The 26,610-nt window shown below is 52.9% G+C and overlaps 1 protein-coding gene across 1 annotated transcript in view; it reads right to left on the reverse strand.

Annotated features, from left to right (window-relative positions):
* The window catches only part of LOC141058939 (uncharacterized), a 78,345-nt gene extending 52,216 nt beyond the window's left edge, over positions 1–26,129 (reverse strand). The window contains exon 1 of the mRNA XM_073555152.1: positions 25,930–26,129. The gene's annotated coding sequence lies outside the window, so the exon portion shown is untranslated. The remainder of the gene's footprint in view (positions 1–25,929) is intronic.
* Positions 26,130–26,610: the final 481 nt, after the last annotated feature.

A 26,610-nucleotide genomic window follows, 5' to 3' on the forward strand; every position in this document is an offset into this window, starting at 1 on the left:
AAACACTCACTTCCCCAATCCTTTTATGATGCCACTGTAGAGGTAATTCCAAAGCCAGATAAACCTTCTGAGGAGTGTGGTGCTTATCGCCCTATATCCCTGCTTAATACAGACTATAAAATACTCACTAAACTTATAGCTAATAGAAAGCGGTAATACTAAGCATTGTACACGAAGATCAATCCGGCTTCATGCCAGGAAGATCCACTTCCTCTAATGTTAGAAGGGTACAGGTTCTAACGCAGATAGGCCACAAATATAGGAAACCTCGGGCGATAGCCTCTTTAGATACAGCCAAGGCTTTTCATTCATTGGAGTGGAAATTTTTGCAACTTGTGCTTCTGAAATTTGGCTTCTCTGACAAATTTTGCAAGTGGATTGAATGACTCTCTTACATGCCGAGAGCGAATATACTTGTTAATGGCTCGCTATCGGAGTATTTTAATCTGGGTAGAGGGACTAGACAGGGCCGCCCACTATCCCCAATGCTCTTTGCCCTCGCGATTGAACCAATTGCACTTAGGCCTCTTTCACACTTCAGTTTTTTGCATCAGTTCAAATCCGCCAGAAAGTCAGACAAGCGGATCCGCTCTCAACTGATGTGAACCGATGCCACAGGATCCGTTTTCAGACGGATCCTGAAAATGAGGAAATTTAAAGGAGAGGGAGAGGGAGAGGGAGAGGGAGAGGGAGAGGGAGAGGGAGAGGGAGAGGGAGAGGGAGATTTTTTGTCCATCCAGAAAGAATTTCGGGTTAAATGAGTGTCTGGAGGATCCGCCAGAGAAAAAAACGTTGCAAGCTCAGTTTTGAAATCTTTGAGGATGGTGATGGACAGAAACTTTTGGCGGATCCTCCAAAAAAACGGATACAACGGGCAGCAATCCGTCACAATCCGCCATTAATGAAAGTCAATGGGGAAAAAAACGGATCCTCAAAAGAAAATTGAGGATCCGTTTTTTTTCAAAACCTGGCGGATTGTGACTGATTGTAAAAAACTGAAGTGTGAAAGAGGCCTTAGGATTAGACAAGATCTTTTGGTGGAAGGAATTAATGTTAATTCTAGGGTGGACAAGGTGGGATTATATGCTGATGATCTGGTACTCTTTCTAGTTAAAATAGAGCAATCTCTTCCAAGAGCAATTCACCTCATCAATCGTTTTGGAGAATTGTCAGGTCTTAGGTTGAGTTCACACGTGGCGTTTTTTTCGCGTTTCCGCGGCGGTTTTAACCGCGCGATTTTGCCGCGAAAAATAAGCATCCCATGCATTCCTATGGGATTCCGCAATGCTGTGCTAATGCTGCGGTTTTTACCGCGGCGAAATCACTTCGCGGTAATAACCGCAGCATGCTCATTAATTTTGCGGAATCGCGGCGATCCCGCACCCGTAGGAATGCATTGTTCCGCTTACTTCCCGCATGTGGCTGTGCACACCATACCAACATTAAGCAGAACAATTGCAGATGGAACCCATGGTCCGGAGGAGAGGAGAATGTCCTCCGGGCTTTGGGTACCATATCACTGTAAAAAATAGAATTTAAAATAAAAAATATTGTTATTCTCACCTTCCGACGTCCCGTGCAGCCCTCCCGCCTCTCTCCACGGTCCCAGTAATCCTTTGCAAAAATGCCCGCGATGGCGTCCGTTCTCGCGGGATCGCGAAGTCTCGCGGTAATTCGCGCGACATCATCGCGAATTACCGCGAGACGTTACGATCCCGCGAGAACGGACGCCATCGCGGGCATTTTTGCAAAGGATTACTGGGAAGTCTGCGCGGGACGTCGGAAGGTAAGAATAAATACCATTTTTTATTTTTTTTTATTATTTTTTACATTTTATCTTTTACTACTGATGCTGCATTGGCGGCCTCAGTAGTAAAAAGTTGGTTACACTTGTCAAACACAGTGTTTGACGAGTGTGACCAACCTGTCAATCAGTTCTCCAAGCGATGCTCCAGATCGCTTGGAAAACGCTAGCATTTTGCAAGCTAATTACGCTTGCAAAATGCTAGTTTTTCCGCGGGAATTTAAAATGCGATTTTCCCGCTGAATGGAATTCCGGAATTCTCGCGGTAATTTCCACGAGAGTTCCGGTACGTGTGAACTTAGCCTTAAAATTAATTGGAGTAAATCTGTGGTCATGCCGCTAGTCGATATCATAACCGTACGATATAATTCCTTATGAAAACATATTATATAGACACAGAAGATGTCCCTAGAAGTTCCATAGGATTCGGGAATGGTGGTGTATCTCACCCTTGTCACACTTGGCTCCTAATGCCATGGTCTCCTCCATCTCGCGATACAATCCCTGATGTATATCCCTTCCAGAGTATGAAAGTGACGATATGTGTGGGCTTGGGAATATGTGTATAACCTGACCTGGTACGAGCTCATAACATAATAATGGACCTGTTGGTTAGGAGGAGCAATGCTTTATAGAGCACATTATGGTGAATGCTGTCTCATTCGTTTTATTACTGAAAGTGTGATATTATATCTGTGTCACTGTGGATGGAGATTATACGGATTATTCTGATCTTACACTGCATTGTCATATGTCTGTCATCTTATTTTGTGGAATCTTTCAATAAAAAGAGTTTAAAAAAAGAAATAATCCGTCACTATATGGAAAACAGAGTCACTGCACAATGTTAGGTATGTCAGGACCTTAACAATTTTATTGTACATACTCGTACATACATACACACAGGGTCAGACTGGCCTGGGGGGTATCGGGGAAATCCCCAGTGGGCCCTTGGTTGTGGGAAGGAAAGGAGGAGAAGAAGAGAAGAAGAAAAAAAGAAAAAAAAAAGTCTGCAGTTTTTAGGGGTGCGGGCCCTTTAAAAGCACGGGCAGAGTATGTGCAGGGGTGCGTGCACGCAGCGGTCATTACATGAACCACTGCCGAGCGTCTTGATCAATACTGAAGAGTGTGCGCCCGTCGTCACCGGCGTATGACATCAGTGTCATTCAGCGCCGGCCTCTGCTATGTCGGCGGCCATTTTACTTTGTGCGCTCTGGACCTGAGGACGCTGTACAGCGCTGGAAGCGCAGGAAGGTAAGAGGAATCTTTTTTTTTTTGTCCCCTCTCTCTGTACATAAAGCCAGGACAAAGGGCAGGGATGGAGACACATGCGGGGGCCACGGGAGGCAGACACATGCGGGGGCCACGGGAGGCAGACACATGCGGGGGCCACGGGAGGCAGACACATGCGGGGGCCACGGGAGGCAGACACATGCGGGGGCCACGGGAGGCAGACACATGCGGGGGCCACGGGAGGCAGACACATGCGGGGGCCACGGGAGGCAGACACATGCGGGGGCCACGGGAGGCAGACACATGCGGGGGCCACGGGAGGCAGACACATGCGGGGGCCACGGGAGGCAGACACATGCGGGGGCCACGGGAGGCAGACACATGCGGGGGCCACGGGAGGCAGACACATGCGGGGGCCACGGGAGGCAGACACATGCGGGGGCCACGGGAGGCAGACACATGCGGGGGCCACGGGAGGCAGACACATGCGGGGGCCACGGGAGGCAGACACATGCGGGGGCCACGGGAGGCAGACACATGCGGGGGCCACGGGAGGCAGACACATGCGGGGGCCACGGGAGGCAGACACATGCGGGGGCCACGGGAGGCAGACACATGCGGGGGCCACGGGAGGCAGACACATGCGGGGGCCACGGGAGGCAGACACATGCGGGGGCCACGGGAGGCAGACACATGCGGGGGCCACGGGAGGCAGACACATGCGGGGGCCACGGGAGGCAGACACATGCGGGGGCCACGGGAGGCAGACACATGCGGGGGCCACGGGAGGCAGACACATGCGGGGGCCACGGGAGGCAGACACATGCGGGGGCCACGGGAGGCAGACACATGCGGGGGCCACGGGAGGCAGACACATGCGGGGGCCACGGGAGGCAGACACATGCGGGGGCCACGGGAGGCAGACACATGCGGGGGCCACGGGAGGCAGACACATGCGGGGGCCACGGGAGGCAGACACATGCGGGGGCCACGGGAGGCAGACACATGCGGGGGCCACGGGAGGCAGACACATGCGGGGGCCACGGGAGGCAGACACATGCGGGGGCCACGGGAGGCAGACACATGCGGGGGCCACGGGAGGCAGACACATGCGGGGGCCACGGGAGGCAGACACATGCGGGGGCCACGGGAGGCAGACACATGCGGGGGCCACGGGAGGCAGACACATGCGGGGGCCACGGGAGGCAGACACATGCGGGGGCCACGGGAGGCAGACACATGCGGGGGCCACGGGAGGCAGACACATGCGGGGGCCACGGGAGGCAGACACATGCGGGGGCCACGGGAGGCAGACACATGCGGGGGCCACGGGAGGCAGACACATGCGGGGGCCACGGGAGGCAGACACATGCGGGGGCCACGGGAGGCAGACACATGCGGGGGCCACGGGAGGCAGACACATGCGGGGGCCACGGGAGGCAGACACATGCGGGGGCCACGGGAGGCAGACACATGCGGGGGCCACGGGAGGCAGACACATGCGGGGGCCACGGGAGGCAGACACATGCGGGGGCCACGGGAGGCAGACACATGCGGGGGCCACGGGAGGCAGACACATGCGGGGGGCCGGGAGGCAGACACATGGGGGGGCCGGGAGGGAGACACATTGGGGGGCCAGGAGGGAGACACATTGGGGGGCCAGGAGGGAGACACATGGGGGCCCAGGAGGGAGACATGGGCTAGGATGGATATATATGGGGGGTAGGACAAAAGACCAAGAAGCATATATATGGGGGTTCAGGATGCACATATATGGTGGTCCAGGATTCATATATATGGGGAGCCAGGAAAAGGGACCAGGAAGGATATATGGGGGTCCAGGAAAGGTATATGGGAGACACAGGATAAAACACATATACAGTTGCGGCCAAAAGTATTGACACCCCTGCAATTTTGTCAGATAATACTCAGTTTCTTCCTGAAAATGATTGCAAACACAGATTCTTTGTTATTATTATCTTCATTTAATTTGTCTTAAATGAAAAAACACAAAAGAGAATGACGCAAAAAGCAAAACATTGATCATTTCACACAAAACTTCAAAAATGGGCCAGACAAAAGTATTGGCACCCTCAGCCTAATACTTGGTTGCACAACCTTTAGCCAAAATAACTGCGACCAACCGCTTCCGGTAACCATCAATGAGTTTCTTACAATGCTCTGCTGGAATTTTAGACCATTCTTCTTTGGCAAACTGCTCCAGGTCCCTGATATTAGAAGGGTGCCTTCTCCAAACTGCCATTTTTAGATCTCTCCACAGGTGTTCTATGGGATTCAGGTCTGGACTCATTGCTGGCCACCTTAAAAGTCTCCAGTGCTTCCTCTCAAACCATTTTCTAGTGCTTTTTGAAGTGTGTTTTGGGTCATTGTCCTGCTGGAAGACCCATGACCTCTGAGGGAGACCCAACTTTCTCACACTGGGCCCTACATTATGCTGCAAAATTTGTTGGTAGTCTTCAGACTTCATAATGCCATGCACACGGTCAAGCAGTCCAGTGCCAGAGGCAGCAAAGCAACCCCAAAACATCAGGGAACCTCCGCCATGTTTGACTGTAGGGACCGTGTTTTTTTCTTTGAATGCCTCTTTTGTTCTCCTGTAAACTCTATGTTGATGCCTTTGCCCAAAAAGCTCTACTTTTGTCTCATCTGACCAGAGAACATTCTTCCAAAACGTTTTAGGCTTTTTCAGGTAACTTTTGGCAAACTCAAGCCTGGCTTTTTTGTGTCTCGGGGTAAGAAGTGGGGTCTTCCTTGGTCTCCTACCATACAGTCCCTTTTCATTCAGATGCCGACAGATAGTACGGGTTGACACTGTTGTACCCTCGGACTGCAGGGCAACTTGAACTTGTTTGGATGTTAGTCGAGGTTCTTTATCCAACATCCGCACAATCTTGCGTTGAAATCTCTTGTCAATTTTTCTTTTCCGTCCACATCTAGGGAGGTTAGCCACAGTGCCATGGGCTTTAAACTTCTTGATGACACTGCGCACGGTAGACACAGGAACATTCAGGTCTTTGGAGATGGACTTGTAGCCTTGAGATTGCTCATGCTTTCTCACAATTTGGTTTCTTAAGTCCTCAGACAGTTCTTTGGTCTTCTTTCTTTTCTCCATGCCCAATGTGGTACACACAAGGACACAGGACAGAGGTTGAGTCAACTTTAATCCATGTCAACTGGCTTCAAGTGTGATTTAGTTATTGCCAACACCTGTTAGGTGCCACAGGTAAGTTACAGGTGCTGTTAATTACACAAATTAGAGAAGCATCACATGATTTTTCGAACAGTGCCAATACTTTTGTCCACCCTCTTTTTTATGTTTGGTGTGGAATTATATCCAATTTGGCTTTAGGACAATTCTTTTTGTGTTTTTTCATTTAAGACAAATTAAATGAAGATAATAATAACAAAGAATTTGTGTTTGCAATCATTTTCAGGAAGAAACTGAGTATTATCTGACAGAATTGCAGAGGTGTCAATACTTTTGGCCACAACTGTATGAGGGCCAGTATGTATATCTGGGGGCCAGGCTGGACAAGGGACATAAGGGGATCAAAATGGGGCATATTATAAAATAAAGTGGGCAAGGCTGGAGCATATTATAAAATAAATGGGGCCAGGCTGGGTGAGATTATTAAATAAAGGGGGCCAGGATGAGGGACTAAATTACTGCTTGAAGGCCAGAATGAGGAACACGCTATATTAATTTATGGTGACAAGTGGGAAACATAATTTCTTTAGGGTCCAATTAGGGACATTACTACTGTAATATAATTTACTTTTTAGGAAATACTGTACATTGGGGATCTGCACAACGGAGGCAAGCGCAAGCAAAAGGCAACAGGATTAACCTCCTCTAAAATTTCGTAAGGACCAATGAACTTGGGACCCAACTTAGCAGAAGGAACCTTCAACCTTATATTCTTGGTGGATAACCATACCTTATCCCCCACCTGGAATGCCGGCCCCACCAAGCGTCGTTTATTCGCAAAAAATTTATACTTGCCCTGAGCCTCCCCAATGTTCCTCTGGTCCCTCCAGATCTCCACCTACCGCAGAATGGTCGAATCAGCCCCTGGACACTCCAAATCAAGCTGGGAAAACTCACCAAAATGAGGGTGAAAACCATAATTACAGAAGAACGGGGAAGTACCAGTGACTGATTGACACGATTATTAACCGCAAATTCTGCCATGGGTAAAGAAGAGCACCAATCATCCTGTCGAGATGTGGAAGACACCGTAAAATCTGCTCCAAAGACTGATTGGTCCTTTCAGTCTGACCGTTGGTCTCGGGATGATAGACTGATGTAAAGGTCAAACTGATACCCAGCCTTTTTTCAAAAAGCCCTCCAGAACTTAGACACAAACTGATACAATACACCCCTTCAAACAATTAGGACCCCAATTAGCAATGTCCTGGGATTCCCAGTCAATAATCGGGTTATGTACTCATAACCAGGGAAACCCCAACATCAATCCCGCAGGAAGATGGTCCAGAACAAAACATGTAATACGTACTTGATGACAGGACCCCACCTTGAGGATAATCTCCTCTGAGACAAACTTAATAACATTATTAGCAAGAGGTGTCTAATCAATAGCCACGATATTAATGGGAGTTCCCAACCTGACTGTCCCTAACTTACATTTGGCCACCGTTAGATTCAATCAAGTTCAAAGATGACCCGCAGTCCACAAAAGCCGAAGTGGGAGTACAATAGTTCTGGACATAAAGTTCCACTTCCAGCAGTAACTTAAACAATAAGGAAAAAGGTACCTGAGAGTCTGGGCAACCTCCTCAATAGTTACCCAAACTTAGGCGTTTCCCGGCACATTGGGAAGGGAGGAGGGGCAGTCCATTTTCCAGTGTCCCGAACTACCACAGTAGAAGCAGAGTCTCTCTTTCCATAGTCGTTTCCTCTCCTTTTCCTTGACGGTGGTGGCCCCCACCTCCATGGGCTCGGAATGTAGTGTAACGTTGAGATTACTTGGAAGTAATGGAACTTCCAGCTGCATAACACACCTCTCCCATAGTCTTCGATCTATCCGGATGACCTGAGACATAGCCTCCTCCAAGGAACTAGGTGGTGGATGGAGAGCCAGAGCATCCTTCAGATGATCAGACAGTCCCCTCCGGAACTGGCACCTGAGAGCAGAGTCGTTCCTCGGGGAACTATCGTCTAAACTCCGAGCAATACCACTCGGCTGAGCGCTTTCCCTGAACAAGACCCATGATAGTGTCCTCTGCCAACCTGACATGGTCCAGTTCGTCATAGATAAGTCCTAAGGACTCAAAAAACCTATCCACCGACATCCGATCAGGGGCAGTAGGGGGCAGCAAGAAAGCCCCGGACTGAGGATCCTCCCTGAGCAAGGATATAATTATCCCCACCCGCTGACTCTCATCCCCACAGGATCGAGGTCAAATAATAATTTGTAACTCTCACTGAACGTACGAAACTTATCCTTCTCACCAGAAAAGGTGTCAGGTAGCTTGACTGAGGGTTCGGGAGAGTGCAAGGCGACATCTACAGAATCTCCAGTCCTACCAACAACATGGGGGGGCACCCAGCACAGTCTTTTAGTCTCCATCAACTCTTTCTGCAATTGAGTATGGGACGTGGCCAGGGCCCGGTGTTCTACCAACAATTCCCGCAACATCTGCATCAAACTGGACACCTGATCCGCCAAGTTACGAAGCAGATCCATAACCATGAGAAAATAATGATAAACACCTTTAAATATACTGGTCAGTTATAATGTAATGCTGCTGTAGCGCAGTAGTGCTTAACCTCCACCAGGGGGTGCTGATGAGAGAAGAAAGGTTGCACTCACAGCATAGGACCACATTGCAGCAGCACAGGTGCCACTACGTGGCAAGAGATTGGTCAGACGAGCCGGGTCAATAATGGACAGGGAACACAGTACAAGGAAAGAGCAATACAAGTGGTCAGCTACAAGCCAGAGAAGTCAGAGCCAGTCGGGAGCAGAGATGCCAGAGACGTGAGACAGTAACAGGTCAGAGGACAAGACGGGTCAAATACCAAGAGGTCACAGCACTGGAAGCAGACACTAAGATGAGCGGGGAAGGCATGGGAGCTCAGGAAACGGGCAGAGGACAAATCAGGGTGTAACGGAGTCAGCCGGTCAAGCCAGGGGCAGGAACTATATGTCACGCTCGCGCCTTGGCGCGAGCCGGGGGGTTGTGGCCCCACTGTGCCACAGACGAGACTACCCTGGAAGAGGTGTGACTGCGACAGCTACCTTGGTCTTCACTGGAGCCTCTGATGGTGAGGTCAGGCTTGTGCGGCAGATAGCTGTCGGGTGCCACTCCAGGGTGGTGTCTGGCTGTGGCTGCTGATCCCACTTGGAGACAAGTCACTTGGACAGGTGTGACTGACAGGCAGGCTGAGACACAGGGCAAGAAGGTATGACAGACACAAGACAGGCGGGCACGGCTTGAGACACAGGACAGGCGGGCACGGCTTGAGACACAGGACAGGCGGGCACGGCTTGAGACACAGGACAGGCGGGCACGGCTTGAGACACAGGACAGGCGGGCACGGCTTGAGACACAGGACAGGCGGGCACGGCTTGAGACACAGGACAGGCGGGCACGGCTTGAGACACAGGACAGGCGGGCACGGCTTGAGACACAGGACAGGCGGGCACGGCTTGAGACACAGGACAGGCGGGCACGGCTTGAGACACAGGACAGGCGGGCACGGCTTGAGACACAGGACAGGCGGGCACGGCTTGAGACACAGGACAGGCGGGCACGGCTTGAGACACAGGACAGGCGGGCACCTGTTCACACAGCAGGTGCAGGTATGGATGCAGGCAGGCAGGCGTGGAATATGAAGGAACAGGTTTGGACCTGTTCACACAGGAGGTGCAGGTGAAGGCAGGAGTGGAGAGAGAAGCTGCAGAAAGAGGTTCTGCAGCGGCAGCAGGAGTGGAGCAAAGCTGAATCACAAGGTCTGTGGAGAGAAGCTGCATCAAGAGGTTCCGCAGCGGCAGCAGGAATGGAGCAAAGCAGAAACACAAGGTCTGTGGAGAGAAGCTGCAGCAAGAGGTTCTGCAGCGGCAGCAGGACTGGAGCAAAGCAGAACCACAAGGTCTGTGGAGAGAAGCTGCAGCAAGGGGTTCTGCAGCGGCAGCAGGAATGGAGCAAAGCAGAACCACAAGGTCTGTGGAGAGAAGCTGCAGCAAGAGGTTCTGCAGCGGCAGCAGGAGCCGCGCAGGCAGAGCGGCTAAGGAGCCGCGCAGGCAGAGACAGACCCGGACCAAAGGTTATGGAGATGAATGAGGGAGACCAAAAGTTCAAAAACAAACTCCATTACTTAACAAGAACTTGATGAGAAGTATATACATCACATTACGGTTGTAACACTTTATGAATGCTTCTTCTGCATTATGCATATTCAGGAACTTTCCGGTTTCCTGTGGTGGTACATCATTTTTGTTATAAGTCACAATAGTCCAGCAAACCTGAGCTAAGGACCACACCCTACTCTTTGTATTCCAGGCCTGGAGCGTAGCGGAGACAAATTCCCAATTCCCATTTTTGCTTTCCTTCAGAGCTAATGACCTCTTCCTGCTCTTGGTCTCCGCTATGCCCCCTGCATGGAATCCAGATTCCCACTGCCATTATATCTTTGCTTTACATCAGAACGTACTATCTGATGTCTCCCTCCTGACACACAACACCATATCAATTCAGGAGGACTGCAATCAGATAGACCATAGGTCACTAATCACAAGGAATTAGTTCTCCTGTGTGCCCATGTAGCTCAGTATGAGGGCTCCCACACAGTATGGTGGCCTCCACAAACCCCACACAGTATCACGGCCCTCACAGCACCTCACACAGTATTATGGCCACCACAACCTGCTACAGAAAATAAGGACCCCCAGTCAGTATGGAGGAACTTACAGTCCACCACAACCCCTTACTCAGTATAATGTCCCGTACCAGCCACACATTCAGTATGAGAGTCCCAACAGCTCTTCTCTTAATATTAAGCCTCCACAATTCCTGATTTAAAAACACACACTACTCACCCAACCCCGTTCCCGAGGTGAACTGCTCCAGTCTGTGCGGTGTGAGCACTGAGGCTCCATACTACAGGTGTGATGTAGTGACGCCATTGTGCCTGCAGTGCACGGAGTCTCAGACTCACAGGTGAAGGCTGAATGGTGGAGCAGGAGCTTTGGACTCCCTGATTCACTATTGTATTCAATGGTATCACCGTCATGGGAATGTGGATATCGCTGAAATTGTGATGATGGGAAGGAGAGGGTGACCAATACCACACCCCACGAGCCCTCTCAATGTATGGGCATCATAGCAACCGAGTGGGCTAACTTTATGGGTGATACACTCCTGCCTATCCAACTATTGTATGGTAAATATCTAATAGATCCTGGGTTCATTAGTATCTGCACCAAGAATGAGGCGAAGTGAGTATATGATAATTAGCTGTGAGGTTGTCAGTGGGGTAGATGGTACCATCTTGTGCATGTAGGGGGAAGTACTGTTGGAACATTAGAAAGTGGGGGAGAAGGCAGTACTGTGGGAACAATATACTGTGTGTGAGGGGGATGCCAGTCCTGTGGAAACATTATCCTGTGTATGGCAAGCTGCTAATGTGGGAACATTTTAATTTTACTATGTAGGGGGATGGTGATAATGTGAGAAGATTATACTGTGTGTGGTGGGATGGTGATACTGTGAGATTATACTGTGTGTGGTGGGATGGTGATACTGTGAGAAGATTATACTATGTGTGGTGGGATGGTGATACTGTGAGAAGATTATACTGTGTGTGGTGGGATGGTGATACTGTGGGAAGATTATACTGTGTGTGTGGGATGGTGATACTGTGAGAAGATTATACTGTGTGTGGTGGGATGGTGATACTGTGAGAAGATTATACTGTGTGTGGTGGGATGGTGATACTGTGAGAAGATTATACTGTGTGTGGGGGGATGGTGATACTGTGAGATTATACTGTGTGTGGTGGGATGGTGATACTGTGAGAAGATTATACTGTGTGTGGGGGGAAGGTGATACTGTGAGAAGATTATACTGTGTGTGGGGGGATGGTGATAATGTGGGAAGATTATACTGTGTGTGGTGGGATGGTGATACTGTGAGATTATACTGTGTGTGGGGGATGGTGATACTGTGAGAAGATTATACTGTGTGTGGTGGGATGGTGATACTGTGAGAAGATTATACTGTGTGTGGTGGGATGGTGATACTGTGATATTATACTGTGTGTGGGGGATGGTGATACTGTGAGAAGATTATACTGTGTGTGGTGGGATGGTGATACTGTGAGAAGATTATACTGTGTGTGGTGGGATGGTGATACTGTGATATTATACTGTGTGTGGGGGATGGTGATACTGTGAGAAGATTATACTGTGTGTGGTGGGATGGCGGTACTGTGAGAAGATTATACTGTGTGTGATGGGATGGCGATACTGTGAGAAGATTATACTGTGTGTGGTGGGATGGTGATACTGTGAGAAGATTATACTGTGTTTGGTGGGATGGTAATACTGTGAGAAGATTATAATGTGTGTGGAGGGATGGTGATACTGTGAGAAGATTATACTGTGTGTGGTGGGATGGTGATACTGTGAGAAGATTATACTGTGTGTGGTGGGATGGTGATACTGTGAGAAGATTATACTGTGTGTGGTGGGATGGTGATACTGTGAGAAGATTATACTGTGTGTGGGGGATGGTGATACTGTGAGAAGATTATACTGTGTGTGGTGGGATGGTGGTACTGTGAGAAGATTATACTGTGTGTGGGGGATGGTGATACTATGAGAAGATTATACTGTGTGTGGTGGGATGGTGATACTGTGAGAAGATTATACAGTGTGTGGTGGGATGGTGATACTGTGAGAATATTATAATGTGTGTGGTGGGATGGTGGTACTGTGAGAAGATTATACTGTGTGTGGTGGGATGGTGATACTGTGAGATTATACTGTGTGTGGTGGGATGGTGATACTGTGAGAAGATTATACTGTGTGTGGTGGGATGGTGATACTGTGAGATTATACTGTGTGTGGTGGGATGGTGATACTGTGAGAAGATTATACTGTGTGGGGTGGGATGGTGATACTATGAGAAGATTATACTGTGTGTGGTGGGATGGTGATACTGTGAGAAGATTATACTGTGTGTGGTGGGATGGTGATACTATGAGAAGATTATACTGTGTGTGGGGGATGGTGATACTGTGAGATTATACTGTGTGTGGTGGGATGGTGATACTGTGAGAAGATTATACTGTGTGTGGTGAGATGGTGATACTGTGAGAAGATTATACTGTGTGGTGGGATGGTGATACTGTGAGATTATACTGTGTGTGGTGGGATGGTGATACTGTGAGAAGATTATACTGTGTGTGGTGGGATGGTGATACTGTGAGATTATACTGTGTGTGGTGGGATGGTGATACTATGAGAAGATTATACTGTGTGTGGTGGGATGGTGATACTGTGAGAATATTATACTGTGTGGTGGGATGGTGATACTGTGAGAAGATTATACTGTGTGTGGGGGGATGGTGATACTGTGAGAAGATTATACTGTGTGTGGGGGATGGTGATACTATGAGAAGATTATACTGTGTGTGGTGGGATGGTGATACTGTGAGAAGATTATACAGTGTGGGGGGGGATGGTGATACTGTGAGAAGATTATACTGTGCGTGGTGGGATGGTGGTACTGTGAGAAGATTATACTGTGTGTGGAGGGATGGTGATACTGTGAGATTATACTGTGTGTGGTGGGATGGTGATACTGTGAGAAGATTATACTGTGTGTGGTGGGATGGTGATACTGTGAGAAGATTATACTGTGTGTGGGGGATGGTGATACTGTGAGAAGATTATACTGTGTGTGGTGGGATGGTGATACAGTGAGAAGATTATACTGTGTGTGGAGGGATGGTGATACTGTGAGATTATACTGTGTGTGGTGGGATGGTGATACTGTGAGAAGATTATACTGTGTGTGGTGGGATGGTGATACTGTGAGAAGATTATACTGTGTGTGGGGGATGGTGATACTGTGAGAAGATTATACTGTGTGTGGTGGGATGGCGGTACTGTGAGAAGATTATACTGTGTGTGGTGGGATGGCGATACTGTGAGAAGATTATACTGTGTGTGGTGGGATGGTTATACTGTGTGTGGTGGGATGCTGATACTGTGAGAAGATTATACTGTGTGTGGTGGGATGGTGATACTGTGAGAAGATTATACTGTGTGTGGTGGGATGGTGATACTGTGAGAAGATTATACTGTGTGTGGTGGGATGGCGATACTGTGAGAAGATTATACTGTGTGTGGTGGGATGGCGATACTGTGAGAAGATTATACTGTGTGTGGTGGGATGGCGATACTGTGAGAAGATTATACTGTGTGTGGTGGGATGGTGATACTGTGAGAAGATTATACTGTGTGTGGTGGGATGGTGATACTGTGAGAAGATTATACTGTGTGTGGAGGGATGGTGATACTGTGAGATTACACTGTGTGTGGTGGGATGGTGATACTGTGAGAAGATTATACTGTGTGTGGTGGGATGGTGATACTGTGAGAAGATTATACTGTGTGTGGTGGGATGGTGATACTGTGAGATTATACTGTGTGTGGAGGGATGGTGATACTGTGAGATTATACTGTGTGTGGTGGGATGGTGATACTGTGAGAAGATTATACTGTGTGTGGTGGGATCGTGATACTGTGAGATTATTCTGTGTGTGGTGGGATGGTGATACTGTGAGAAGATTATACTGTGTGGTGGGATGGTGATACTGTGAGAAGATTATACTGTGTGTGGTGGGATGGTGATACTATGAGAAGATTATACTATGTGTGGTGGGATGGTGATACTATGAGAAAATTATACTGTGTGTGGGGGATGGTGATACTGTGAGATTATACTGTGTGTGGTGGGATGGTGATACTGTGAGAAGATTATACTGTGTGTGGTGGGATGGCGATACTGTGAGAAGATTATACTGTGTGTGGTGGGATGGCGATACTGTGAGAAGATTATACTGTGTGTGGTGGGATGGTGATACTGTGAGAAGATTATACTGTGTGTGGTGGGATGGTGATACTGTGAGAATATTATAATGTGTGTGGTGGGATGGTGATACTGTGAGAAGATTATACTGTGTGTGGTGGGATGGTGATACTGTGAGAAGATTATACTGTGTGGTGGGATGGTGGTACTGTGAGAAGATTATACTGTGTGTGGTGGGATGGTGATACTGTGAGAAGATTATACTGTGTGTGGGGGCATGGTGATACTGTGAGAAGATTATACTGTGTGTGGGGGGATGGTGGTACTGTGAGAAGATTATACTGTGTGTGGTGGGATGTGATACTGTGAGAAGATTATACTGTGTGTGGTGGGATGGTGATACTGTGAGATTATACTGTGTGTGGTGGGATGGTGATACTGTGAGAAGATTATACTGTGTGTGGTGGGATGGTGATACTGTGAGAAGATTATACTGTGTGTGGTGGGATGGTGATACTGCGAGAACATTATACTGTGTGTGGTGGGATGGTGATACTGTGAGAACATTATACTGTGTGTGGTGGGATGGTGATACTGTGAGAAGATTATACTGTGTGGTGGGATGGTGATACTGTGAGAAGATTATACTGTGTGTGGTGGGATGGTGATACTGTGAGAAGATTATACTGTGTGTGGTGGGATGGTGATACTGTGAGAACATTATACTGTGTGTGGTGGGATGGTGATACTGTGAGATTATACTGTGTGTGGTGGGATGGTGATACTGTGAGTAGAATATACTGTGTGTTGTGGGATGGTGGTACTGTGAGAAGATTATACTGTGTGTGGTGGGATGGTGATACTGTGAGAAGATTATACTGTGTGTGGGGGGATGGTGATACTGTGAGAACATTATACTGTGTGTGGGGGGATGGTGATACTGTGAGAAGATTATACTGTGTGGTGGGATGGTGATACTGTGAGAAGATTATACTGTGTGTGGTGGGATGGTGGTACTGTGAGAAGATTATACTGTGTGTGGTGGGATGGTGATACTGTGAGAAGATTATACTGTGTGTGGTGGGATGGTGATACTGTGAGAAGATTATACTGTGTGTGGTGGGATGGTGATACTGTGAGAAGATTATACTGTGTGTGGGGGGATGGTGATACTGTGAGAAGATTATACTGTGTGTGGGGGGATGGTGATACTGTGAGAAGATTATACTGTGTGTGGGGGGATGGTGATACTGTGAGAAGATTATACTGTGTGAGCGGCACCATATATCACATAAGGGGTGTTAGAAATGGCGTCATAAGAACAAATCCTCAGGGCTGTGCGGCATTTGTACATAGACTGCCATCTGCCCTCCAGACGGGACTATGTGGAATCAATGGGAAGAGGGAGAGTTTCAGGAAGGAAGAGTCTAGATGGTGCACCAGGTCAGGTGACCTTGATGACCCAGTTTACTGTTATTATAAAGTCCATAGCCCCAAAGGAAAGGGGTGCGAGGAGGAATCTGAGGTATCGGCCATGGTAAAGTGCCCGAGGCAGCTGGGTGTGGGGCAGAACCCTGCCTGTGGGGCATAATGGGGGCATTACACTGTGTGGGGCCAAGAAAGGGGCCCTGTACTATGAGAACACTCTGTCTCCTCACTGCCTGTCTTCCATAGTGGGGTCGTATGTATCTATTACAGGAAATAGAAACGTGATGATTCTTATAAAGAGTCTCAGCGCAGAAGGGGTTAATGTCCCCCCCGCGCTCAGTAATGGGGGGTAATCATCACATACCTCCACCTGCAGAGCCGCACTCCACATATATGGCTGCTCTGTGCACAGGACCTGTGATGAGGTCACAGGAGGGGAGGAGTCAGGGGTCACATGATCTCCGGAGTGCAGACCTCCATGGAGCCTTCTCCTCAGTCAGTGACATTCCCGCCATTATTCGCCCCTCACTACTGGCACAATTACCCCGCGCCGCCTTTTCTACACAGTGTTATGTGTGGAATGTAACGTGTGATGTCTCTGGAGGGAAATAGACCCCACACATGAGGGAATTATCCCAGTTACCGGCCGTCTACTATATGGCGGCATATGATTGTGCTATCGACTCCACACCAAGAGCTAAAATGCCCAAATCTCGGTTATTTCCTCCCTTCCAGAGTCCGGCTGAGGCCGGGGTCACACTTGGGAGAATCTCGCACGAGTCTCGCTCCTCAATACCCGGCACTGCCGCCGGCCCTCGGACCGCAGCACATAGAAATCCATGGAGCTGAACGCTCCGGTCCCGAGTGCCGGCGGCAGTGCCGGGTATTGAGGAGCGAGCCTCGTGCGAGTTTCTCTTATGTCTGACCCCGGCCTATATGTGATTATATGCTAATGTCAGAATTTATATGTGGGAAGGACGACCCAACCCGGCGCCGTATTTGGCATTGATGCTGCCCGAGGCGCTGTGAGTGGTCGCTCCCCCTATTGGGAAGTCAGACAACAGTCTCCTGCAGCCGTCAGTGTCACACGGACAAATTCTATCCGGAGTTTTCACACCTACAGGACACCATTATAGTCTATGAGGCCACATGGAGGTGATTTCTCACTGTGCGCCTGGGCAAAACTTACAGAGATTTCTCTGTTTTTTTACAGCACAACATATGAAAAGTGCTAATACAGGTCTATGGGTCCAGAAAACCTATCACACGGGTAGTATTAGTATACAGCGTGTGCGCCATCCGTGTGCTGCCTGTGATTAACACTGCGAAGTATAACAGAGGCGCCATCATTTATTTATCCATCTGTGAGAACCACGGACGATAACTGATGGTAAAAACGGGCGCGCGGACCGCACACTGATGACACACGGACTGTGTCACACACAGGGTGTGTGTGATAGAGGGGTGCAAGAGGGTGCAGGGTGTGTGTGATAGACGGGAGCAAGAGGGTGCAGGGGGTTTGATCCCCTCTATCACACACCCCCTGCACCCTCTCGCTCCCCTCTATCACACCCCCCCTGCACCCTCTTGCTCCCCTCTATCACACCCCCCCTGCGCCCTCTTGCTCTCCTCTATCACACCCCACCTGCACCCTCTTGCTCCCCTCTATCACACCCCACCTGCACCCTCTTGCTCCCCTCTATCACACCCTCTTGTTCCCCTCTATCACACACCCCCTGCACCCTCTTGCTCCCCTCTGTCACACACCCCCTGCAACCTCTTGCTCCCCTGTCACACACACCCTGCACCCTCTTGCTCCCCTCTGTCACACACCCCCTGCACCCTCTTGCTCCCCTCTGTCACACACCCCCTGCACCCTCTTGCTCCCCTCTGTCACACACCCCCTGCACCCTCTTGCTCCCCTCTGTCACACACCCCCTGCACCCTCTTGCTCCCCTCTATCACACACCCCCTGCACCCTCTCGCTCCCCTCTATCACACCCCCCGCTCCCCTCTATCACACCCCCCGCTCCTCTCTATCACACACCCCCTGCACCCTCTTGCTCCCCTGTCACACACCCCCTGCACCCTCTTGCTCCCCTCTATCACACACCCTGGCCTCATCTTCCCTGTTCCCGTCATTACCGCGGACCGTACACTGATGACACTGGCACCATCTTACACGTACGTGGTTATACACAGCTGAGTGACAGATGCTGATAAGAGCCGTTCCCATTACAGAGTAGTTACTGTCCCCATACACATTAGACTACGGTCAGCCACACCGGCAGATCTCAGCGCGCTCGGCGACACTCTGACCCTAGACCCCTAGATTAGCACACCGTGTGTTACTGAGAGAAGCCACTGACTGTTCTCCACTTTGTTACATTGTTTCTCTCCAGTTTTGTGTCACTGAAGAGGCGTCACTTCACCCAATACAAAACCCTCGGAAGGTCACGGGTTATTCAAGGTCATCACTGAGAAACAAATGCCATCAATTCACTATTACTGAGAGAAGCAGGATACATGGGACCGGCCTGTGACCCCCGGTAGGAAATCACATGTGTAAGGGCACGGGGTCGCTCTCTGGTATCAGGGAACCGTCACAGCGTGAATACAGACTCTTGTTCTAAGTCTGAGCGCCCCTTTATGGTATTGGCGGGATGTTTGGGCTCGCTGTACAATCTGGAGCCAGACGCCTCCTTGGTCATCACCTGCCTCAGCTAGGTGTATCCAGCCAAAAATGATGGAGGACCGAGCAGAGGCCGACTCTGCCCCATTATAGTCACTGACCCCATCAGCCACATCACTGACCGCTGCTCTGTGGGGTCAGATCTAAGCCCGACAGCCCCCGAATGCACAGAACAGCCTGTCACTCACACACTGCACGAGCAACATGTCCGACCACTGAGCGACAGACAGGATAAGATTGTGTACTGAGGCCACGACTTTACCACCGATGACCGATCCGTATCCTTAGGATGGGTGATCAATGTCTGATCAGTGCAACACCGCCACTCCCATCACTCACCTGTCACTGGAGGCTGGAACGGCACATACCCTACACCCCTCCATCTCCCGCACCCTGCGCCCCTCTGTCTCATACACCCTCGCGCTCCCCTCTATCACACACCCCCTGCACCCTCTTGCTCCCCTCTATCACACACCCCCTGCACCCTCTTGCTCCCCTCTATCACACACCCCCTGCACGCTCTTGCTCCCCTCTATCACACACTCCCTGCATCCTCTTGCTCCCCTCTGTCACACACTACCTGCGCCCTCTTGCTCCCCTCTATCACACACACTACCTGCACCCTCCCGCTCCCCTCTATCACACACCCCCTGCACCCTCTCGCTCCCCTCTATCACACACCCCCTGCGCCCTCTTGCTCCCCTCTATCACACACTCCCTGCACCCTCTTGCTCCCCTCTATCACACACACTCCCTGCACAACTCTTGCTCCCCTCTATCACACACCCCCTGCACCCTCTATCACACACTCCCTGCATCCTCTTGCTCCCCTCTGTCACACACTCCCTGCGCCCTCTTGCTCCCCTCTATCACACACACTACCTGCACCCCTCTGTCACACACTCCCTGCGCCCTCTTGCTCCCCTCTATCACACACACTACCTGCACCCCTCTATCACACACCCCCTGCACCCTCTCGCTCCCCTCTATCACACACACCCTGCACCCTCTCGCTCCCCTCTATCACACACCCCCTGCACCCTCTCCCTACCCTCTATCACAAACCCCCTGCACCCTCTCGCTACCCTCTATCACACACCACCTGCACCCTCCTGCTCCCCTCTATCACACACATCCCCTGCACCCTCCTGCTCCCCTCTATCACACACATCCCCTGCACCCTCTCGCTCCCCTCTATCACACACCCCCTGCACCCCTCTATCACACACCCCCTGCACCCTCTTGCTCTCCTCTATCACACACCCCCTGCACCCTCTTGCTCCCCTCTATCACACACCCCCTGCACCCCTCTATCACACACCCCCTGCACCCCTCTATCACACACCCCTTGCACCCCTCTATCACACACCCCTTGCACCCTCTCGCTCCCCTCTATCACACACCCCCTGCACCCTCTCGCTCCCCTCTATCACACACCCCCTGCACCCTCTCGCTCCCCTCTATCACACACCCCCTGCACCCTCTCGCTCCCCTCTATCACACACCCCCTGCACCCTCTCGCTCCCCTCTATCACACACCCCCTGCACCCTCTCGCTCCCCTCTATCACACACCCCCTGCACCCTCTCGCTCCCCTCTATCACACACCCCCTGCACCCTCTCGCTCCCCTCTATCACACACCCCCTGCACCCTCTCGCTCCCCTCTATCACACACCCCCTGCACCCTCTCGCTCCCCTCTATCACACACCCCCTGCACCCTCTCGCTCCTCTCTATCACACACCCCCTGCACCCTCTCGCTCCTCTATATCACACCCCCCCTGCACCCTCTTGCTCCCCTCTATCAAACACACCCTGCACCCTCTCGCTCCTCTCTATCACACACCCCCTGCACCCTCTCGCTCCTCTCTATCACACACCCCCTGCACCCTCTCGCTCCCCTCTATCACACACCCCCTGCACCCCTCTATCACACACCCCCTGCACCCTCTCGCTCCTCTCTATCACACACCCCCGCACCCTCCTGCTCCCCTCTATCACACACCCCCTGCACCCTCCTGCTCCCCTCTATCACACACCCCCTGCACCCTCCTGCTCCCCTCTATCACACACCCCCTGCACCCTCTCGCTCCCCTCTATCACACACCCCCTGCACCCTCTCGCTCCCCTCTATCACACACCCCCTGCACCCCTCTCGCTCCCCTCTATCACACACCCCCTGCACCCCTCTATCACACACCCCCTGCACCCCTCTATCACACATCCCCTGCACCCTCCTGCTCTCCTCTATCACACCCCCCCTGCGCCCTCTTGCTCTCCTCTATCACACCCCACCTGCACCCTCTTGCTCCCCTCTATCACACCCCACCTGCACCCTCTTGCTCCCCTCTATCACACCCTCTTGTTCCCCTCTATCACACACCCCCTGCACCCTCTTGCTCCCCTCTGTCACACACCCCCTGCAACCTCTTGCTCCCCTGTCACACACACCCTGCACCCTCTTGCTCCCCTCTGTCACACACCCCCTGCACCCTCTTGCTCCCCTCTGTCACACACCCCCTGCACCCTCTTGCTCCCCTCTGTCACACACCCCCTGCACCCTCTTGCTCCCCTCTGTCACACACCCCCTGCACCCTCTTGCTCCCCTCTATCACACACCCCCTGCACCCTCTCGCTCCCCTCTATCACACCCCCCGCTCCCCTCTATCACACCCCCCGCTCCTCTCTATCACACACCCCCTGCACCCTCTTGCTCCCCTGTCACACACCCCCTGCACCCTCTTGCTCCCCTCTATCACACACCCTGGCCTCATCTTCCCTGTTCCCGTCATTACCGCGGACCGTACACTGATGACACTGGCACCATCTTACACGTACGTGGTTATACACAGCTGAGTGACAGATGCTGATAAGAGCCGTTCCCATTACAGAGTAGTTACTGTCCCCATACACATTAGACTACGGTCAGCCACACCGGCAGATCTCAGCGCGCTCGGCGACACTCTGACCCTAGACCCCTAGATTAGCACACCGTGTGTTACTGAGAGAAGCCACTGACTGTTCTCCACGTTGTTACATTGTTTCTCTCCAGTTTTGTGTCACTGAAGAGGCGTCACTTCACCCAATACAAAACCCTCGGAAGGTCACGGGTTATTCAAGGTCATCACTGAGAAACAAATGCCATCAATTCACTATTACTGAGAGAAGCAGGATACATGGGACCGGCCTGTGACCCCCGGTAGGAAATCACATGTGTAAGGGCACGGGGTCGCTCTCTGGTATCAGGGAACCGTCACAGCGTGAATACAGACTCTTGTTCTAAGTCTGAGCGCCCCTTTATGGTATTGGCGGGATGTTTGGGCTCGCTGTACAATCTGGAGCCAGACGCCTCCTTGGTCATCACCTGCCTCAGCTAGGTGTATCCAGCCAAAAATGATGGAGGACCGAGCAGAGGCCGACTCTGCCCCATTATAGTCACTGACCCCATCAGCCACATCACTGACCGCTGCTCTGTGGGGTCAGATCTAAGCCCGACAGCCCCCGAATGCACAGAACAGCCTGTCACTCACACACTGCACGAGCAACATGTCCGACCACTGAGCGACAGACAGGATAAGATTGTGTACTGAGGCCACGACTTTACCACCGATGACCGATCCGTATCCTTAGGATGGGTGATCAATGTCTGATCAGTGCAACACCGCCACTCCCATCACTCACCTGTCACTGGAGGCTGGAACGGCACATACCCTACACCCCTCCATCTCCCGCACCCTGCGCCCCTCTGTCTCATACACCCTCGCGCTCCCCTCTATCACACACCCCCTGCACCCTCTTGCTCCCCTCTATCACACACCCCCTGCACCCTCTTGCTCCCCTCTATCACACACCCCCTGCACGCTCTCGCTCCCCTCTGTCACACACTACCTGCGCCCTCTCGCTCCCCTCTATCACACACACTACCTGCGCCCTCCCGCTCCCCTCTATCACACACCCCCTGCGCCCTCTCGCTCCCCTCTATCACACACCCCCTGCGCCCTCTCGCTCCCCTCTATCACACACTCCCTGCGCCCTCTCGCTCCCCTCTATCACACACACTCCCTGCACAACTCTTGCTCCCCTCTATCACACACCCCCTGCACCCTCTCGCTCCCCTCTATCACACACACTCCCTGCACAACTCTCGCTCCCCTCTATCACACACTCCCTGCATCCTCTCGCTCCCCTCTGTCACACACCCCCTGCGCCCTCTCGCTCCCCTCTGTCACACACCCCCTGCGCCCTCTCGCTCCCCTCTGTCACACACCCCCTGCGCCCTCTCGCTCCCCTCTGTCACACACCCCCTGCGCCCTCTCGCTCCCCTCTGTCACACACCCCCTGCGCCCTCTCGCTCCCCTCTGTCACACACCCCCTGCGCCCTCTCGCTCCCCTCTGTCACACACCCCCTGCGCCCTCTCGCTCCCCTCTGTCACACACCCCCTGCGCCCTCTCGCTCCCCTCTGTCACACACCCCCTGCGCCCTCTCGCTCCCCTCTGTCACACACCCCCTGCGCCCTCTCGCTCCCCTCTGTCACACACCCCCTGCGCCCTCTCGCTCCCCTCTGTCACACACCCCCTGCGCCCTCTCGCTCCCCTCTGTCACACACCCCCTGCGCCCTCTCGCTCCCCTCTATCACACACCCCCTGCGCCCTCTCGCTCCCCTCTATCACACACCCCCTGCGCCCTCTCGCTCCCCTCTATCACACACCCCCTGCGCCCTCTCGCTCCCCTCTATCACACACCCCCTGCGCCCTCTCGCTCCCCTCTATCACACACCCCCTGCGCCCTCTCGCTCCCCTCTATCACACACCCCCTGCGCCCTCTCGCTCCCCTCTATCACACACCCCCTGCGCCCTCTCGCTCCCCTCTATCACACACCCCCTGCGCCCTCTCGCTCCCCTCTATCACACACCCCCTGCGCCCTCTCGCTCCCCTCTATCACACACCCCCTGCGCCCTCTCGCTCCCCTCTATCACACACCCCCTGCGCCCTCTCGCTCCCCTCTATCACACACCCCCTGCGCCCTCTCGCTCCCCTCTATCACACACCCCCTGCGCCCTCTCGCTCCCCTCTATCACACACCCCCTGCGCCCTCTCGCTCCCCTCTATCACACACCCCCTGCGCCCTCTCGCTCCCCTCTATCACACACCCCCTGCGCCCTCTCGCTCCCCTCTATCACACACCCCCTGCGCCCTCTCGCTCCCCTCTATCACACACCCCCTGCGCCCTCTCGCTCCCCTCTATCACACACCCCCTGCGCCCTCTCGCTCCCCTCTATCACACACCCCCTGCGCCCTCTCGCTCCCCTCTATCACACACCCCCTGCGCCCTCTCGCTCCCCTCTATCACACACCCCCTGCGCCCTCTCGCTCCCCTCTATCACACACCCCCTGCGCCCTCTCGCTCCCCTCTATCACACACCCCCTGCGCCCTCTCGCTCCCCTCTATCACACACCCCCTGCGCCCTCTCGCTCCCCTCTATCACACACCCCCTGCGCCCTCTCGCTCCCCTCTATCACACACCCCCTGCGCCCTCTCGCTCCCCTCTATCACACACCCCCTGCGCCCTCTCGCTCCCCTCTATCACACACCCCCTGCGCCCTCTCGCTCCCCTCTATCACACACCCCCTGCGCCCTCTCGCTCCCCTCTATCACACACCCCCTGCGCCCTCTCGCTCCCCTCTATCACACACCCCCTGCGCCCTCTCGCTCCCCTCTATCACACACCCCCTGCGCCCTCTCGCTCCCCTCTATCACACACCCCCTGCGCCCTCTCGCTCCCCTCTATCACACACCCCCTGCGCCCTCTCGCTCCCCTCTATCACACACCCCCTGCGCCCTCTCGCTCCCCTCTATCACACACCCCCTGCGCCCTCTCGCTCCCCTCTATCACACACCCCCTGCGCCCTCTCGCTCCCCTCTATCACACACCCCCTGCGCCCTCTCGCTCCCCTCTATCACACACCCCCTGCGCCCTCTCGCTCCCCTCTATCACACACCCCCTGCGCCCTCTCGCTCCCCTCTATCACACACCCCCTGCTCCCCTCTATCACACACCCCCTGCTCCCCTCTATCACACACCCCCTGCACCCTCTATCACACACCCCCTGCACCCTCTCGCTCCCCTCTATCACACACCCCCTGCACCCTCTCGCTCCCCTCTATCACACACCCCCTGCACCCTCTCGCTCCCCTCTATCACACACCCCCTGCACCCTCTCGCTCCCCTCTATCACACACCCCCTGCACCCTCTCGCTCCCCTCTATCACACACCCCCTGCACCCTCTCGCTCCCCTCTATCACACACCCCCTGCACCCTCTCGCTCCCCTCTATCACACACCCCCTGCGCCCTCTCGCTCCCCTCTATCACACACCCCCTGCGCCCTCTCGCTCCCCTCTATCACACACCCCCTGCGCCCTCTCGCTCCCCTCTATCACACACCCCCTGCGCCCTCTCGCTCCCCTCTATCACACACCCCCTGCACCCTCTCGCTCCCCTCTATCACACACCCCCTGCGCCCTCTTGCTCCCCTCTATCACACACCCCCTGCTCCCCTCTATCACACACCCCCTGCTCCCCTCTATCACACACCCCCTGCTCCCCTCTATCACACACCCCCTGCACCCTCTTGCTCCCCTCTATCACACCTCCTGTCCTCCCCATGTTCCCTGTTCCCGCCATTACCTCTCACAAGTTTCCCATATCTTTCAGCTTTCCACGATGCAAACTCTCTGGCTCCTCCCCCATTGCGCCACATGGTCGTGACGTCACCGCAGGTCCTGTACCATCCAGTCAGATGTCATGTCTTCCGGTTAGGCGGGGATGTGGCAGACCCTGAGGCCCCTGATCATGTGACCCCTGACTCCTCCCCTCCTGTGACCTCATCACAGGTCCTGTGTGCACAGAGCAGTCATATATGTGGCGGACACTCCTGGACCTTCTGCTTTCTGGGTCGGTTCCTCCTGTGAGTCCTATTAACCCTTTCGCTCCCTGTCTTCTCCTTTCTGACAGGACAATCTCTGAATTCGGACAGTGTGACAGGAATTTCAGCAATGTGGAAGGAGAAAATGACAATTTTCCTGTTTTCCTCACAGAAATGTGACTTTCCCCCAATGTATCATTGTCCTAAAGGTGACAGGAGTGCTGAGGCCGCACAGTGCGCTGTGTCTCCTGAGTGCCGATACCCCACAGGCTCGGGAGGGAAGGGGCGCCATTGTGGGGGGATAGACGGCGGACACCGTGTGACGTGTGAAGAGCGCTGACACCAGAACAGCAGAGACCCCACAAGTGGCCCCATGTTACCCCCTCCACCTCTGGGGGCTCATCTAGGGGGCAGGGAGGATTATTAACCCTCAGGGGTCACAG

Source organism: Dendrobates tinctorius, unplaced genomic scaffold, assembly GCF_039654945.1.
Source record: "Dendrobates tinctorius isolate UK_male_01 unplaced genomic scaffold, ASM3965494v1 ptg000221l, whole genome shotgun sequence".
Taxonomy (NCBI): domain Eukaryota; kingdom Metazoa; phylum Chordata; class Amphibia; order Anura; family Dendrobatidae; genus Dendrobates; species Dendrobates tinctorius.